General features: G+C 43.3%; 1 protein-coding gene across 3 annotated transcripts in view; it reads right to left on the minus strand.

The window, feature by feature from the left end:
- LOC126278408 (sodium-coupled monocarboxylate transporter 1-like) overlaps window positions 1-17,562 on the minus strand; it is a 173,057-nt gene extending 155,495 nt beyond the window's left edge. For 2 of the 3 annotated variants that reach the window (XM_049978515.1, XM_049978512.1), the window contains exon 1: window positions 17,359-17,464. The gene's annotated coding sequence lies outside the window, so the exon portion shown is untranslated. Of the gene's footprint in view, window positions 1-17,358 lie in introns of all 3 variants that reach the window. The other variant, XM_049978513.1, reaches the window with a different exon arrangement.
- Between the last annotated feature and the right edge of the window lie 1,659 nt (window positions 17,563-19,221).

Raw genomic sequence — 19,221 nt, forward strand, 5'->3', positions numbered from 1 at the left:
GCCCTACCTTTCCAGCACGTTCATCCGTCACGTTCCCAGTCCGTTGAAATTTTTCAAACAGATCCTTTATTGTATCGCTTTTCGGTCCTTTGGTTACATTAAACTTCCGTTGAAAACTTCGTCTTGTTGCAACAACACTGTGTTCTAGGCGGTGGAATTCCAACACCAGAAAAATCCTCTGTTCTAAGGAATAAACCAAGTTGTCCACAGCACACTTGCACGTTGTGAACAGCACACGCTTACAACAGAAAGACGACGTACAGAATGGCGCACCCACAGACTGCGTTGTCTTATATATCTGTCACATCACTTGCAGCGCCATCTGTTGTTGAAAATTGTAACTACTGTAATTTCGAAAGTTTGTCCGCTTGAAAATGTACTGTTGACCCAAGCATATTGCAACAAACAGTGTATTTCTATCGCTGCTCGTTTAGTTTTTATTGCCGTTTCAAATATACCGGTCATTTTTGAAACACCCTGTACAATGATTTTTCTTCTCTAACATACTTTGTACACTGCCTCGCATCAGTCCTATGTTAAATGATCGTTAGTAACGGGGAACGCCTCTTACAAAAAAAGGGACAAACGCATTGCAGTGGTGGAGTGATCGATTGAGATGGAGCTGTAGCGAGGTGTGAAATTACACGCCATTCAGCCACCAACTCCATAAACAGGACGTCTGTCAAGCAGATGTATACACGGGGATTGTAATACCTCACAAACACCGGTCACTAACTTAGAATCATCATATTTATGGAACTGAAGACTCGATTTTGTGCCCGAGATTCTGCAGGGTAATGGAGTACGTCGCATAAATCTTCGTTCGTCTAGAGCAATGTGTCGGAACAGGATGGGAATCCTCTGATGACAGAGAGGTTTGCAGATAATGATCGCAAGTAGACAGTGCTCTACGTCACACACAGAACACGAAATTGTATGCGAGTCGAATGCAGATTATGTCACACAACTGATGCACCCCGACAGAGCAATGAAAAAAAATGGTCAAATGAGCTGCAGCAACATGTCTCTCTCTCTCTCTCTCTCTCTCTCTCTCGAATGAATCATCAGTCTACCACTAAATCCTACCTCGCTACAGCTCCATCTTAATCGATCACTCCATCCACTCTGTGTCATCCTTTAACACATATGCAAGTAAGTTTAGAGGAAGATGGTTCTCTTTATTCCAGGAAAACTTCAAAGACAGCAGTCAACTCGCGCGTGTCACTATTACCTCAATAGACATGTAGTAGAATGCTCCCTCGACGAAAAATAAAAGAGTGTTTCCCTGGTTCCTGGTGCTTCCATCTCAACATTTTCCCATATTCCTCTTGCTGTCGTATAGTCGTTCCCATGTACTGTTTTGCACCAATCAGAAGACATGCAAGTACTCCCTCAATTTCCCTGCATTTCGGCGTATTTTCCCTCAATTTATACGTATTTTCCGTTATTTTATCGATTTTACGCACTTCTATCCATGTGATCACGACATCACTTATCGTTCCGTGTTAGAAGATTCCTTGTAAATGTAGTACAGCTTCCAACACCTAGTGCAAATACACTATTTTTCTGGTCGGGTGGTATAGGATGGCACTGCATTCGAATGTAAGCAGTCACCTCCAACTGCATATTCTGCAGTTGCAGCACGTTTGCTCCTTTTTTTCTGTATGTCTGTAACACTGTGCATGGGCCGTGGATGGGCACGTCTGCTGTGAGCGGTCGCTGGACACAGCCACTCTCCGCCTAAGGGGTGGTGCCTGCGGGCTCTGTCACTGTGTTTTAAACGAACAAGTTGCACTTTGTTGAGTTGGTGTAGGAGCATCGCCCCAGGTGGCGGCCAGATGCTCGAAAGCTGAGTGCGGCCATGACTGCAGAGGATGGCACCAAAAGGGCGGTAGCGAGAGTGCAGAAAAACTATGAGATGCTTGGCGGAGCAACTGGCTGATTGAAGAAGCCTATGGCCCCCCTGTAGGTGGATGGAGGGAGGGAGAGGTGGAGGGAGGGGGGAAAAGGGCCCCGATTTTCGGCAGTTTGCGGACGCTTGTTGAGGCGAGTGCATATTCAACTACCGATGCCTCTGTAGTTTTTAGGATGACTGTTTCCCCCAGTGGACGTGCTGCATTATGACCCGTTCATTATGAGTGCTGGCTTTTTCACAACAATTTCGATGTGTAATTAAAACTGTGACGCATTTTTTCCATCAAATGAGGTATTGTGTTTTGGAATCGGTTGCCAGGGCTGTAGGTGGTTCTTGAGCAGGCGTCTGTAGCCAACTGTGATGTCAAATAACGATAGACACTGTATGCACATTATAAACTCCTCTCGGTCAACACCAGCATATCACCTGTTGAACATTCATTGTTCATGAACCGCCTTTCTTCCGCCAGTTTGTAGGTGTAGAGCAGTGTTTGAGTGTGTCTGTCGCTAATTTCGAGTGATATTATGAAATTTTTTCCCAGAAGGATAACACCAGTTGTGTGGTATCGTCAGTTTTTGGACTGTATAGCGTTTTATGCCGTCCTTGTGTAGCTCTAGGCATATAGTTGTGTTATTAGGTTCAATCTTTGTGATTAATTACGTAATTCGGATCGATATTTGCGTCAGTTTCTCAACCAAAATAAGTAAAGTACACTAAGCTAACCTTCCTCTCCTACAACTTGACTGTTTCCATGTGTTAGGGGGTGCGCTTGGGCTTTTCATCCAGTAGAATCTGGGTTCAAGTCCCGGAAAGGACATAGCCATTTTTAATTTGCCATCAATTTCAAGCGCCTCTGGTGGCTTAATTGTGTTATGGGGATACACTTGTGTCTTCTGCCCAGGAGGACCAGGGTTTGAGTCCGACAAAGGTTACTGCCAATTTTAATTCCTGTCAATTCCCAGGTGGGGGGTGGGATGGTGGGTTGGGGTGTCAGTACAGTCCTGTGATAAAAAATCAAAATTCGAAATTCCCGCCAAAATTCAAAATTTCCATCATTATGGTAGGTTGTGGGGAGGTGGAGGCTGGCGAGGGGAGGGGGAGGGGGGAGATTCTGGGCACACGTGCAGGCCGAGAAAAATACATGATGTCATCTGGGGTTGGGGGTGGGCACGTTCTGGGGCGGGGGTGCACGGGTGTGGGTGTGGGTTAGTGGGGGTGGGCAGGGTAGGGGTGATGAATTAATCAATTTAATTAATTTGTGTACCAATTTGACATAAAAATTGCGCTCTTAACCCCACTAGCCTACTTACTGACGTCTTGCAGGCGTAAGGAGTAGACCAATTCACGGTATTCGCGACAGATATTAAATTTTGGAGATTGATCTGCAGGATCTCGGAAAACTGACATACGGCCGGGAGAGCGGTGTGCTGATCACATGCCCCTCTGTATCCGCATCCAGTGACGCCTATGAGCTGAGGGTGACACGGCGGCCGGTCGGTACCGTTGGGCCTTCATGGTCTGTTCGGGAGGAGTTAAGTTTTAGTTTAGTTTAGATCTGCAGGACGCAACACGTAGTTAAAATCACCACCCAACAGAATACCGAGAGAACTCTTACGCAACAGATAGACAATATACTCTTTATACAAACGCGAACAATACACTGCGCAACCAGTGCCAGAAGGAGCTTATAAAAGAACCAAGGTAAGATTCAAATGTTGACAACATGGTCCCTTGCCAGAATTCAACATTTCCACCTCAACAATAGGAACGCCTTCGCGAAACAAATAAGACCGTCCCCGTAGAGTATTTCTGTGTTATATTATAGATCACACGAAAACCAGGTAAGGAGAAATGCCTAAATAGCACCTCCTGTAAGAGGACTATGTTAGTACTTGAATCATAAATGAACTGACGCAGCGAAACCAATTGCCATTCCGATTACACACGATTAACGTTTAAGAAAAGGAACGTGTAGGCTTGGGTCATTGATCACAGCTATACAGGGATGTACAGGGATCTGAGTAGAATTAGGTAGACAGCTGAGAATCAAAGCTCATTGCGGAATCCATAGAGAAATCAGACATCATGGGACCAGAACCCCCGTCATCACAGCCTTTTTTCATAGATTTATTACGTGCCACCACACAGTCAGGTTGCATGCGCTGCTTCTGTCGGCTGCGTGGAATGGCGGCCTCTGCAGGCGGAAGTGTGGGAGAGGTCGTAGGCACAGCTTCCTGCCCCTCCTAACTAGGATCATGTAATACAGTTCCAGTCGCCAAGGGGGAAGCATTCTGTGAAACTTCCAATGCAACAGGTGATACTTGGTCTCTAATTTTATACTCCTCAGGAGTTGTTATAGTTGGAAAATGCAAGAATCCGTCGGCGGCTGAAGACGAAGGAGCAAGAGGATATTGCATAATCTCAAGCTGCAGCGGAGGACACAAAGACGAAGGGGACTCCGCTCCCTCTCCACACACAGGCAGCTCAGAAGGAGCCACTTGGCGAGCAGGAGGGATGCTGTAGATAACTTCTGCGCCACTCACAGTACCACGGACTAGAGGTATCGTAGCATCATGAGGAGCAGGAGACATAATCGATGCGGAGGACGTTAGCGCAGAAGGCACAGCCAAATCCTCGCCTATCCTGAGTACGACGTTGCTTGTTTGTCGCCGTTATAGGTTCTATCCTGGAGCCAATAGGATTCTGAACCTGACGTGGAGGTAAAGGCGGAAATTCATTGACACGATCATCAGAAATGACTGTTTGTTCATTATAATCCGAAGCAGAAGAAGGTCCGACGGCGGGATAGGAAGGAACAAGATCAGCAGCCATCAATTTGCGACGCTGCACTAATGACAGCTTTAATACAAAAACCCTCTGCGGACAATTAGACCTAACGTGTTCAATTTCATTACCTAGGAAGCACGTTCCCTCTTGACCAGTATACATGACACGGACGTGGTAACCACACACTTGTAAATGTGATTGAATATTGCATTTGACATGCTTTTCCACGAAACGAATTCACCTAAACACTGTAATCTGCGCTGAGTAGACCAGCATTCACGATGGTCGGTTTTCGCGGCACCATAAGGAGTCACTGTGTCCTTAAGAAAGTTGTCATCAACTTCCGGTGGGAGATTGAACGCTAGAACATTGGTGTATTCGATTTCAGCAGGTGCGAGTTACACCATACTAATGGAATTATTGTTATGCTTGAACGGGACTTGAGAACCATGTCAGGACAGTAATCTTTCAACGTAAAGGGGAGCCATTAATTTTGCGGAAAACACGTACTCGTCTGCATCAAAATAAGCGGTGTGGACCTGATCAAAGTTCACGTGAATTGTATCGACAAACCAATCGTGGATTTCTAAAGACCGGGGCTGCATTGTATCATCGAAAGTAAAGCTCACAGTACCTTTTCGTGGAACACACGTGGAAACCATGGTAGACATAGCCGAGCGGCCGAAACCGCTGCAAGTAGATGAACACAAACTGACAGCAAGGCGGAGCGGAGGCGTTACGACTCACTCGGCAGACAGAACAATACAGACGAGGAAAATTCGCCGGCCGCAGTGGTCTCACGGTTCTAGGCGCGCAGTCCGGAACCGTGCGACTGCTACGGTCGCAGGTTCGAATCCTGCCTCGGACATGGATGTGTGTGATGTCCTTAGGTTAGTTAGGTTTAAGTAGTTCTAAGTTCTAGGGGACTAATGACCACAGCAGTTGAGTGCTCAGAGCCATTTGAACCATTTTTGAGGAAAACTCCACACAAGCGACGCTGCGGCAAGTGAAATAAACAAGGACCTTCCAGCTCGAAGCGGAACTATAGACCCTCCCCGTGAAACCCACACTTCCAACTTACTGTCCACATACTGCATTTGTGGTGCCCCTGCCCATTATACTCATTACTCGTGGCAGTCAATCAACTGATTCCCGTAAGAGTTTGAGTAATGTGAGTGCAGCCGCACTGAAGTAGATCATTGGCTGGTAAGCCTTATTTACATGGCGATGGTAACTGTTCTTTTGCACATGTTCTCTGTGTCCTCGAGGGCTCAGTCTGGTAAAGCGTCTGTCATGTAAGTAGGAGATCCTGGGTTCGAGTCCTGGTCGGGGAACACATTTTCAACTGTCCCCATTGATATTTATCAACGCCTGTAAGCAGCTAATGGTCTGGATTTCGTTGTAATTTCATTCCTTGAGGGCTGTAAGATACCCAATGGTATCTGTTCTTTCGGACATGTTCTGTTCTTACAGAGTGAGAAAGAGTCAAAAAATAGACATTAGGGGATACATTATCTTATAGGTTTAGACTTGTGTCGTACTCGCATTCAGTGGCAGGCGTCAACGTCAGCACTCGACAGCTGCCGCCGCGGTGTGGCGCTGCCTTGCTTTGCAGCGTCCTTGAGAACTGCGGCCGCTCTATTGGATGATGGAGGCACAATGACACTGACTGGCAGATCTAGAGCTCCCGTGGCGTTAGGACCAGCCTGACTGCTCGCTCACCCATGTCTCACTTCTTGCACTGTGACCAGTGACAAGACTAAGTATCATGTGTTGAGCACTGCTACTGAAACCACTGTATTTCCTGTGTATCATTTACTTACCTATTTCATACGATAACGTGAAAAAATCTTAACGGACTACCACTGGATGGAATCAAACATCGTTTGTTTTGCTTTTATTACTATGCAGTTTCAAACGACTGTGTAGCATAATAACCCATGAAACTGAACGTAAATTAATTAAAGTTAAAGCACTCATCAAATTCCACAATGGTAAGAACATTCTTACACTTCTTAGTGTATGCTGTAAATTACTATTCGAGATACACATGATATCAGATATTTACTCGTGAGTGAGAAGTCCGGCCAAGTCCCTACATTTTTACTATTATGTGACTTGATGAGAGCGCCGAGTTCTTCTGAGGTGTGTTCAAATGCGGATTCACAGCCGAAACTAACAGTAATAAAAGCAAAGTAAGAAAACATTTCAAACCACTCAGTGACAGATGGAATGGTAAAATGTATTCATTTTCGTGGTGGCTGTGAACCCTGTTTAAAATATATTCTTACAGTTTCTCTGCCCACCGTGAGAGCGTATTATAACTATCTTTTGAAATCCATAAATACACAAAAATCTCTACAAATGAAGAAGGAGGATTGTAATTTGAAGAGGTCATAGGTGTATAAGTTTTGATGGTCTGCAATTTTCTGTTCACTCTAAGACAAAAATAACGACTCACCACGCCAAAACGGAAATCTGTAGATATGATCTACATTCTCAGACAAACAAATTATTACAATGTAAAGTAAAGTAAAAAAAGTATTACAATGTAAAGTTTAGAAGGTAGGAGACGAGATAATGGCAGAAGTAAAGTTGTGAGGAGGGGGCGTGAGTCGTGTTTGGATAGCTCAGTTGGTAGAGCACTTGCCCGCAAAAGGTAAAGGTCCCGAGTTCGAGTCTCGTTCCGGCACACAGTTTTAATCTACCAGGAAGTTTCAAATTATTACAACCTCCGAAAAATTCGATTTTTTTTTTTAGAGAAGAACTTTAGAAATTGAGCAATTCAGTGAAACGTTGGTCCATCTCTGACGCTTATAAAAGTAGTTACTCGGCTTGGCATTGACTGGTTGAGGTGTTGGATGTAATCCTGAGGGGTATCATGCTAAATTCTGACCAACTGGGGACTTAGATCTTCAGAATCTCTTGCTGGTTGGGAGCCCCTGCCCATAATGCTCCTAACGTTCTCAATTGGGGAGAGATATGGATCCCCTGGCCAAGGTAGGGTTTGATTAGCAGCAAGATAAGCAGTCGAAATTCTCAACGTGTGTAGACGAGCGTCATCTTGCTGAAACGTAAGCCCACGACAGCTTGCTATGAAGGGCAACGAAACGGGGCAAAGAATATCGTTGATATAGCGCCGTGCATTCCATTATGCTGTTCAGGTATGAAAAAATACAAGTCGCTTAAGAATGAAACACAAAGCAATTGTGGGGAAGCTAATGTGAAATGGCTACATGAAAAATGAGAAGAAATCGAAACATATTATTGCCGGAAAAACTGACTCAGCTTATTGAAAATTCGAAACAACCTTCGGTGAAATTGAAAGCTAGGGCGGTAATATTAAAAGGGCAATGGTAACTCCACTGTTAAATGCAGAGAAGAGAGTGGATAGATGGGTCGAGTTCATTGAGAGATTCTATGAGGGAGACATGTCTGATGATGCGACAGAATAACAAAGAGAAGTCGGTACGAAGTAGATATGGGATCCAGTAAAGAGTTAGAATTTAAAAGAGCGCTGGAAGACTTAAATAAGGCAAAGTGATAGACACATCCCATCGCGATTTCTAATATCATTGGGGGAAGTGCGAGAATTGTCATCCAGATAGGTTAAAAAGTGACGTATATACACTGCTTTAAAGGCTCACGAACCAAAGTTGCTGACAAGAATAATGTACAGAAGATAGTCATGTTACATGACTATCAGTTTGGCTTTAGCAAAGGTAAATGCACCAGAGATGCAATTCTGACGTTCCAGTTGATGCTGGAAGCAAGGCTGAAGAAAAAAAAAAGACACGCTCCTTGCATTTGTCGACTTGGAAAAAGCGTTTCACAATGTAAAATGGTGAAAGGTTTCGAAATTCTGAGAAAAATGGTGGTAAGCTATAGAGAAAGACGTAATATACAACACAAACAAGATCCAAGAGGGAGCAACAAAAGTGGAAGACAAGAACGAAGTGCACGGATTTAAAAGCGGGTATGACAGGGATCTAATCTTTTGCTCCTACTGTTCAAATTACACGTCGAAGAAACAATGGCGGTAATAAAAGAAAGGTTCAAGATGGTTATTAAAATTCACAGTGAAAGGATATCAGTGCTAAGATTCGCTGATAACATTGCTATCGTCACAAAAGTGGAGAAGAATTACAGGATCTGTTGAATAGAATGAACAGTTCAATGAGTATACAGAATATGGAGAGTAAATCGAAGAAAGACGAAAGCAATGAGAAATAGCAGAAATAACAGTGAGAAACTTAACATCATAATTGGTGATAACGAAGTTTGAAAAAATTCTGCAAAGAGTGTATAGAAAACAAAGTAGCACTTTCAAAAATGTCATTCCTGACCAGGAGAAGTCCCCCCAGTATTAAACATGGGTCTTAATTTGAGGAAGAAATTTCTGAAAATGTACGTTTGAGAATAACATTACATGGAGTGTGGAAAATCAAAACAGAGGAAATAGAAGCATTTGACATGTGGTTTTACAGAATAATGTTAAACATTTGGTGGACTAATAAGATTAAGCAATCAGGAGGTTCTCCGTAGAATCGTCGAGAAAAGGAGTATATGGGAAACACTGAGAAGAAGAACGGACAGGATTACAGGACTTGTATAAAGATATCAGGGAATAACTTCCATGGTACTAGAGGGAGCTGTAGAGAGTAAAAGCTGAAGACAAAGACGGAGACGGGTCCATATGCAGCAAATAATTGTGAACGTAGGTTGCATGTGCTACACTGAGATAAAGAAGAGGAGAAAGAAAGAAAGTAAAGAAAGAAAGGAGATAAAATGACTGTTATTGATTTCTAATTTCTGCTCCAAGTCACCTTTTTATTTTATGTTTAATCTAACATAATACAACGCGTTTCTAACATGTTCTGTTCATCTTCAGGCGTTTATACATACATACATACAGAGATTACTTTCTTAAAAAGAAACTGTCTTAAACTAGATTAACCTAGAACTCTTTGTCCATTGTTTGTTACTGTAGCGGCTGGTGTGGCATTTGGGCAGGGGGAGGAGGTGGGCAATGTATGGCTAGAAATAGACATCCGTGATGTCTTCTGCTGGTTTTCTTCCTTGTGGTTGACTATGCATGATATCACAGCCTGTGCAGGATGCAGATAGATTTGCATCAGTTATGTGTTATAAAAATAGAGTGAAAGTCTTTTATATAACAGTTGATCACTTACGATTTCATCATTTTGCTGCTCCACTTGCATCACTGTCGATTGACATTACACTATTGCACATTGTATTTTGTCACTGATTGCCAACGTAATTCACTGCACAAATTGCGTCGACATACATGTAAACAATATGCACATAACACAAGATGGTGGACTGTAGCATGTGTCTGTATCGATTATCGAGGTTTTGTATCGATATTCTTGGGTCTGACATATTTGTAGACAATTATTTACATTGACATTTCTTAAATCTATTGAGTTAGAACTGGCTTAAGACTGTTGAAGAATTTTGAGTTTTTGAATTCAGTTATTTCATTAAGAATGTTATCTCCATGCTTTGTCTTATGTACGAAAATTTCCATTTCTTCCATGATATCCATTCTTTTACTTTTTACTATTTTGCGTAAAATTTCGAGATTGTCTTCGATTTTCAAAGGATGGCCTTTGTCTTTAATGTGAGTTGCTACTAGTGATTTGTTAAATTTATCAAGCCTGTAGCTGTCTAAATGTTCTTTGAATCGGGTTCTGAAATTCCTGCCTGTTTTGCGATATAATATTTATTACATCGGCAGAAATTAGAAATCAATAATTATACCACACAGTCACAGTTCACAAACACAGCCATTATGGTTGAAAATAATAATAAAAATCACTGTGCCCAGGGTGTGGAGGACGAGAACTCGAGGATGACAACCAAAGGGGTTCTGCTACGAGAAGAAACGTTACCCCAGGCCACCACTGGTCGTTTGGCAGTATGGCGGGCAACAGTAAGGTTAGTGTCCTACCGCTGTTCAGGGCGTCTCCTGAGGCGTTTTCGCTGTCATCGGGCTTAGTTCGAAACAGGACTCATCACTGAAGACAACCGTGCTGCAATCAATGAGATTCCAGGCCGAGCAAATGTTTTGAAAACAAAATTCAGTTCTGTAAATGGATTATATTGTAACGTGTGCATTGATAAATGGCAGTCGTGACAATGACCAGTTGCTCAGGGTCTTAGTTGTAGCCGTATGGTGCGGAAGGGTTACTGGTACACCATATTTCATTTCAGAGAAGAGACTAATATCTCATGTGGGAAACAAACAGGAAACAATACTGTACGCCTATCATTAACACCTAAGAGCGTGTAACTTATTTATTCCAATCAGAAACTAAATATTCAAGTTTCTGTATGAGCTGTTAATATTAAAGTATTTAGCTTACGATCCTCTACTACGAAGGTGTGACGAAAAATAAGCCTCCGAATTTTTTTATATCAATACTTTTAATGCTTTTAAAACAATAGTTATTAACATTCTACATCTTTACTCTTCGTGTCTACATATTTGCAGCCCTTTACCGCTAGAGGTCTCCGAATTGTAGCGTGCAGCATGGTGATGTGTACTGTAACTACATTACGTGATCAAAAGTGGCCGGAAACCCCCAAAAATTTACGTTTTTCATATTAGCTGCATTGTGCTGCCACTTCCTGCCAAGTACTCCACATCAGCGACCTCAGTAGTCATTAGACATCGTGAGAGAGCAGAATGAGGCGCTTCGCCGAACTCAGGGACTTCGAATGTGGTCAGGTGAATGGCTGTCACTTGTGTCATAAGTCTGCAAGCGAGATTCCCACACTCCTAAACATTCCTCGGTCTATTGTTTCTGATGTGATAGTGAAGTGGAAACGTGAAGGGACACGAACAACAAAAAAGCATACAGGCCGACCTTGTCTGTTGACTGACAGGGATCGCCGACAGTTAAAGAGGGTCGTCATGTGTAATAGGCAGCCATCTATCCAGACCATCACACAGGAATTCCATACTGCATCAGGATCCACTGCAAGTACTATGACAGGTGGGAGGTGAGAAAACTTGGATTTCATCATCGAGCCACACATCACGCCGGTAAATGTCAAACGTCGCTTCGCTTGGTGTACGGAGATTAAACATTGGACGATTGGACAGTGGGAAAACATTGTGTGGAGTGACGAATCACAGTACACAGTGTAGCGATCCGATGGCAGTGTGTGGGTATGGCGAAAGCCCGGTGAACGTCATCTGCCAACGTGTGTAGTGCCAACAGTAAAATTCGGAGGTGGTGGTGTCATGGTTTGGTCGACTATTTCATGGAGGGGCGCTTGCACCCACACCCATCACAGAACAGGACTACATCGATGTTTTAAGCACCTTCTTGCTTCCCACTGTTGAAGAGCAATTCGGGGATGGCGATTGCATCTTTCAACATGTTCGACCACGTGTTCATTATATACGGCAGGTGGCGGAGTGATTACACAACAATAACATCCCTGTAATGGACTGGCCTGCACAGAGTTCTGACCTGAATCCTACAAAACAACTTTGGGATGTTTTGGAACTCTGACTTCGTACCAGGCCTCATAGACCGACATCGATACCTGTCCTCAGTGCAGCACTCCGTGAAGAACGGGTCTGCCATTCCCGAAGAAACTTTCCAGCACCTGATTGAACATATGCTTGAGAGAGTGGAAGCTGTCATCAAGGCTAAGGGTGGGCCAGCAGCATATTGAATTTAAGCATTATCGATGGAGGGCGCCAGGTGTCCGTCGGTGCGTGAGAAAGTGCACGCTGTAAATGAGTTTAGGATTCAAAGATTTCTTTCACATACGGAGCACTCTCTCCTTCTTCATGATTATGACAGACCACACATGACAGCTACAACAGCTGTAAAAGTCCGACACCTTGGTATCTCTGTCATCAATGATCCTCTATACATTCCCGACTTGGTCCCATCCGATTTTCATCCGTTTCCCAAACTTAAGGAACACCTTCGAGGACATAACTTTGATAGCCACGAAGCGTTGCCATCAAAGGCAAAGTCAAACATTCTACAGGGACGGAAACAAGAAACTGGTCTCTCATAGGGAGATACGTGTTCGCCCCTAGATTAACTATGTTGAGAAATAAATATGTAGACATGAAGAATAAATATGCAGAATGTTAGTAACGTTTGTTTTATTTAAAATATTTTAAGAGTTTTCACATAAAAAATCGGAGACTTAGTTTGCAACCGTCCCTCTTATCTGTACATTTTTAACGCTGATGGTCGGGAATAGCTGAACGTCTACAAAAATCACCCTATCTCAGTTGCAGATTGCCTGTCTAACGACTTCTAGGGAGAACAAAAATTTTACTCTCGGTATTTCTTATAAACAAGGACGGGTTTTAAACATGTTAAATGCTGTCCGAATCTATTCGTTAAGGGGTATAATCTTGCTTTACAGATTTGACACAATAAGTCAAGCAAATTAGAAACTATCAATATTACAGCATGCAAATTACCTGATTTATATTCATCCAGCATTTGTGCAAGAGAGCACTTCGTGACTTTCAACAAACTTTAAGTAAAATTTCAAATCTTTTCTCGTCAACAGCGCCGCCAACAAAATATTAAAAAGAAATAAGTTTAAAGTGAACCACATTTTCGATGCTCAGGCAGTAAAAGGTCATCATCAGTGTTTTAACATTTTACTTCTCTGCTACTAACTCTATTCACAAAATATTTCGTAGGAAGTACCCACATATGCCACTGAATGTACAGTAGAGCGTCGATTATCCAAAGTAATTAGGGGACATGGGTGTTCGGAAAACTGGTTTGTTCGGATAATCGAACTGCACATGTTTATTTGCCAAAAAGAAGTACTGTACAGTAAATTCATTCATAAAAACAATGGCTAGCTTCATTGTTTTACGGCTTGTTGATCCATCAGTAGAATCAAGCATATCTATAAAATTTGCTATGCTCGTCTTTTTTTTTATATCCGTAATTGTCGACTTCTCATCTTGTACTCATTGGATAAAGTGGTTGCAGATTCACTTTCTACTAACCTTTTAATAATCTCGTAATTGTCCCTCATAGATAGGACAACACGTGTATGTTTAAACATTTTGTATCGTCAAGTTCACTTCTTCACGCAGCAGCAAGCAAGTGGTCGTAACAGAGAACAGAAGGTGACTGTTTGCACCATGAGAAGCTCTTTTTGGGGGCGCGCAATCCTTCAAACCGCGCGAAGCGGCACGCCTCAACGCTGAGCTGGCGCAGCTGTTGCTGTGAACATCTTTGATACTGCCGCTACTTCTACTGCCAGTGCCAAGCTGACAGAAGTGTGCTGATTGTTGGAACACAGCGACTGGCGGCTCGGCCCTTCAGCAGCGCCTTGTGAAGGCCCCATTAGAAGCAGTGTTCCGCCAGCGGTGGCCCAGTGCGGCGACTACAGTGGGAAACTTGATTTGGGAGTGAGGGGGATGATGAACGGTAGGGTGGGAGTGTAACAGGTGCGAGCGAGTACACAGTTCGGGTAAGCGGTCGTTCGGTTGACCGACGTTCGGATAATCGTCGCTCTACTGTACCTGCAAGTACACATCACTGTATGACCCATTATTCAGGAGATATGACATCATAAACATTGAGCTGTATGAAAAACTAAATTTTCTTACAATGGAGCTATTTTAATGGGTGTTCGATTCTTCACAGAATTGGTATAGATCGTTTATTGGAACTATATATGTCACTTTAGTGAACAAATCAATATCTTGTATGAAAAAATTGTATCATCATTAGAGAAATAAACAAGGAACAGTGCTTTACGCTTATGAACAAGACTTTCTGATATTCATTCTCCTGGCACAACGGTTTTCTATTGTGAGGACACATAACGTGCCTTTGACCTCATTCAGGCACGTGTGAGGCACACTAGCGCTTCGCTACTGTTTGAATTCCTCGTGGAATTAAGCGACACAAAAAGATAGCGTTCCACGAGCTTACGAAACAGTCTCTGAAGCCAGCAATCGCGTGTAACAATTAACTTGTTTCTTTTGTGCCCTATGAAAGGTGGCACGTGGTAAAGATAATTATACTGAACAACTCCTTTCGAATACAAACGAAAGAAGGAAGTTTTGGATTTAACATGCCGTGGACAACGAGGTCATCAGAAACGATGCGTAAGCTCTATAGGGCAAGGATGAAATGGGAAACTGGCTCTGTCTTTTTCAAAAGGTATCATACTGATATTAATCGATAAAAGGAAACCATGGATAAATCTGGGTAGTTTGAGTCCCGTCCTGCCGAACGCGTCATTAACATGCCTATCGCTGCACCCTGACACTCGGTGTGAAGGAAAAGAAAGTCACATGTCGACTTCCTGTCAAAGTCGAAATCAGAGAATCAGAGATGCACAGTATTCGTCGATTATACCTACCCAATCGCCAACAGAACTTCACTTATCTTCTTTTCGTCACAATGTATTACTAAGGAGCTCTGTAACAGATTTACTATACAGTGAAGCAACCGACAACACGGAACACCTCAGAGTGTTTCAGAACCGGGAGTAGTCATTGGAAAGATTGATGGAGGCAAGTCACGAAGAAAAATTTATGTCAGGAATGTACATGGAACGATGTATAATAATGAAATTCGGCTTATCTTAGAGCTCTACGAAGAAAAAGTAAACGTTAAGATTGGAAAAATAAAGTACAAGGACTCGTCCAGCAAGATTTTAATGAGGAAGACTTAAGTATTTTATAACTTTATTTACGACGGATCGTTTGAAGAGAAAGCCTATTCTATACTCTCACAGTATTAAATTAACCTACTGCGGACTAGAATTGGCAAGAATGGCATCCCTGACCAAGAGAGGTCTACTAGTATCAAACACAAGCCTTAATTTTAGGAAGATAGAAAGCTGCGGTGCTGGACTGAAATCCGTGACGAAGGTAGGAAGATGAAGTAATGTTTGAAAAATCCTGCAGCAATATCTAATCAAACCTTTTTTTCAGTATTTGGAAGTGATGCAAAGATTGGCCACTTGCTTTAAACGTACCGTGAGTAAAATCAAGAATTTCACGAAATGGAAACGCGTAGTATCCAATGACTGCAGTATCAATGATTCTCAGTTAGAACTAGTCATCTCATATTAATTACCTATGATATGAAATGGACTGATAACATAGACTCAGTTGTACAGAAGGTGGGTGGCAGCCTTCGCTTCGTTGTCAGGGTACTGGGAAAATACAGTCAATCTATTTCAACTAAATACTAGCAAAAGCGTACTTAACAGTCTCATGGACAGACAGACAAACAGTCAGACAGACGAAAGGGTTATGTTTTTCCGATTGAGGTACGGAACCCTAAAAAATTACGAGGCGCTCATTCCTCAGCTCAATACCTAAAGCACCCGTAGTGAATATGAAGACAAAATTAGACTAATTACTCTACGCATAGAGATTCTGGTGGTAGAAATAAATTTCCATCTGACGCATGGGGACGTTAAGCTTGGAGCTATTTGCAAGAAGTAGGGTATGTGCTGCCACCAGATATCACCTTCTCCTTTCTCTCATCATCATCACCATACAACAAAAATTATAAAAATGGTTCAAACGGCTCTGAGCACTATGGGACTTAACTTCTGAGGTCATCAGTCCCCTAGAGCTTAGAACTACTTAAACCTAACTAACCTATGGACATCACACACACCCATGCCCGAGGCAGGATTCGAACCTGCGACCGTAGCGGTCGCGCGGTTCCAGACTGTAGCGCCTAGAGCCGCTCGGTCACCCCGGCCTGCAGAAACATTATACTACACTCCAATCTCCCCCCCCCCCCCCCCCACAAATCCTCCCGACACACACACATACACATACATAATACGTGCATGTAGTATAACAAATACTGTAACGGAGCACTTTGAAAAAAAAAATGTTGTGTGACTAGGGCCTGCCGTCGGTTAGACCGCATGGTACAAGTCTTTCGATTTGACGTCACGACGGCGACTTGCGCGTCGATGGAGATGAAATGATTATGATTAGGACAACACAACACCCTGTACCTGAGCGGAGGAAATCTCCGACCCAGCCGGGAATCGAACCCAGGCCCTTAGGATTGACACTGTGTCGCGCAGACCACTCAGCTACCGGGGGCGGACGTTGAAAATAAACAAAAAGAAAGTGCTTCACACAGAAACATTTAACCAGTCATTATTTCCGCACTCCATGCGCTATTTGATCAAAAAGAAACTCTAATATGAGGCATTGCGCTAAGCACCCTCTGCCATGCACTTTACAGTGGTTTGCAGAATATATGTGTAGATGTAGACATAGAGATTAGAAACTGAAGTTAAATTGATAAGTGACGATGTACTATGTCAGACGGATTAGGATGGCTACTTCAGAAAAACTGTTCAAATTAAATTTCTTCAAATTAGGTACCCCAGTGGCATTTGCTCTCTCCCCCAACTCGTTATTTTCTGAAGTGAGACAACAATCGAGTTTTTGAACAAGGAAGATGTTCCTTCTGAAAAAAAATATTTAACCTGTGGAATGTTGTAGTTGCGTCGGGTTATTGGTTCTACTCGCGGAACAATCGGCAATGCATTTGTAACGAAGTCTCTAATCTTCTGCGCCTGCTAAATTACGATTGTACAAAGCTGAAGCGAAATATTTTCGCTGAATACCGTACCTGTGAGGCCGATGTTAAGCAAAGATTCTGTGGTCGAAGCAGTGATGTACACTGGCCCGCCGTTGGCGAGTCGTTGGTTTCCAGAGGCGAGCAAGCTTAAGCACGAGAGCGCATGCGCGTTCTGACCCCTACGTTTCCTGTCCTGTACCACAGCGGCCCGCCAATCTGCTGCCCCCACCACGCATCCTGTTGCTAGCTACCGTCGCCGCCTTCTCACTCTGCGCGCTTAAGAACGATAAGCAACGTCTCTCTATCTTTCTCCCTCTTTGTGTGTTTGAGTATAAACACAGTTTTATAACAGTAAGGTCAAATATGCATACGAGTGACACATCAGTACAACCGACTTTGCAGCGTTACTCATTGTTCATCATGCGAGAGATGGTGCTATCATTAAACTACTGGATTCGTACCGAGGAGACATCTATGCTGTCTATCCTGGTATAAATTTTGCTTGTTTTCACCAAATGCTGAATGACGGTACGCTTCCATCAGCTTATCTTTCCCTAACTGAACCAAACTGCCTGACGAAAGGAAAACGCCCTGGAGGGGAGGAGAAAAGAAACGAAACTTGAGGTGAGAGGGGTCTGGAGTTATACTAGTGACTGCAAAATCGAATGAAATTGCAAAAAACTTGGTAGCATTAGCCCACTTCTAATGAGAACATTACAAGAATCTCTCTGGATTCCAGCGGCTATCTGATTTGGTGAAGGCTGCCGGTCTTGCTTACGAGATGAAGGCAGAGCTCACCATCTGCAGCATCGTTGACAGAACCGACTGCGGACCTTTGGTGCAGAGCCGGGTGGAGGGTCTGAATCAGAGGCTCAGACGGTTTTGCGACCGTATTGGCTGCAGATTCCTTGACTTGCGCCATAGGGTGGTGGGGTTTCGGGTTCCGCTGAATAGGTCAGGAGTTCACTACACTCAGCTGGCGGCTACACGGGTAGCGGAGGCTGTGTGGCGTGGACTGGGCGGTTTTTTAGGTTAGAAGGCCTCGGGAAAGTGCGGGATGGGCTGCAATGTCAAAGGGTGCTGGGCAATTACAGGACGTGCTTGGATCAAGGAACAGTCGGAATTATAGTTGTAAACTGTTGTAGTTGCGCTGGAAAAGTCCCTGAGCTTCAAGCGCTAATAGAAAGCACAGAAGCTGATATCGTTATAGGTACAGAAAGCTGGCTAATGCCTGAAATAAGTTCTGCAGAAATTTTTACGAAGTCTCAGACGGTGTTCAGGAAAGATAGATTAGGCAGAGTTGGTGGTGGAGTGTTGGTGTCTGTCAGTAGTGGTTTATCTTGTAGTGAAGTCGAAGTAGATACTCTGTGCGAATTGGTGTGGGTGGAGGTTATACTTAACAGCCGAATTAAGTTAATAATTGGCTCCTTCTACCGACCCCCAGACTCCGATGATACAGCTGCGGAACAGTTCAGAGAAAGTTTGAGTCTCGTAACAAATAAATACCCCACTCATACGGTTATAGTTGGTGGGGGCATCAACCTACCCTCGGTATGTTGGCAAAAATACTTGTTCAAAACCGGTGGTAGGCTGAAAACGTCTTCCGAGATTGTCCTAAATGCATTCTCCGAAAATTATTTCGAGCAGTTAGTCCACGAACCCACGCGAATTGTAAATGGTTGCGAAAACACACTTGACCTCTTGGCCACAAACAATCCGCAGCTGATAGAGAGCATCATGACTGATACAGGGATTAGTGATCACAAGGTCATTGTAGCTAGGCTCAAAACCATTTCTTCCAAATCCATCAGAAACAAACGCAAAATAATTTTATTTAAAAAAGCGGATAAAGTGCCACTAGAAGCCTTCCTAAAAGACAATTTCTATTCCTTCCGAACTGACTATGCGAATGTA

Source organism: Schistocerca gregaria, chromosome 6 (genome assembly GCF_023897955.1).
Source record: "Schistocerca gregaria isolate iqSchGreg1 chromosome 6, iqSchGreg1.2, whole genome shotgun sequence".
Taxonomy (NCBI): Eukaryota; Metazoa; Arthropoda; class Insecta; order Orthoptera; family Acrididae; genus Schistocerca; species Schistocerca gregaria.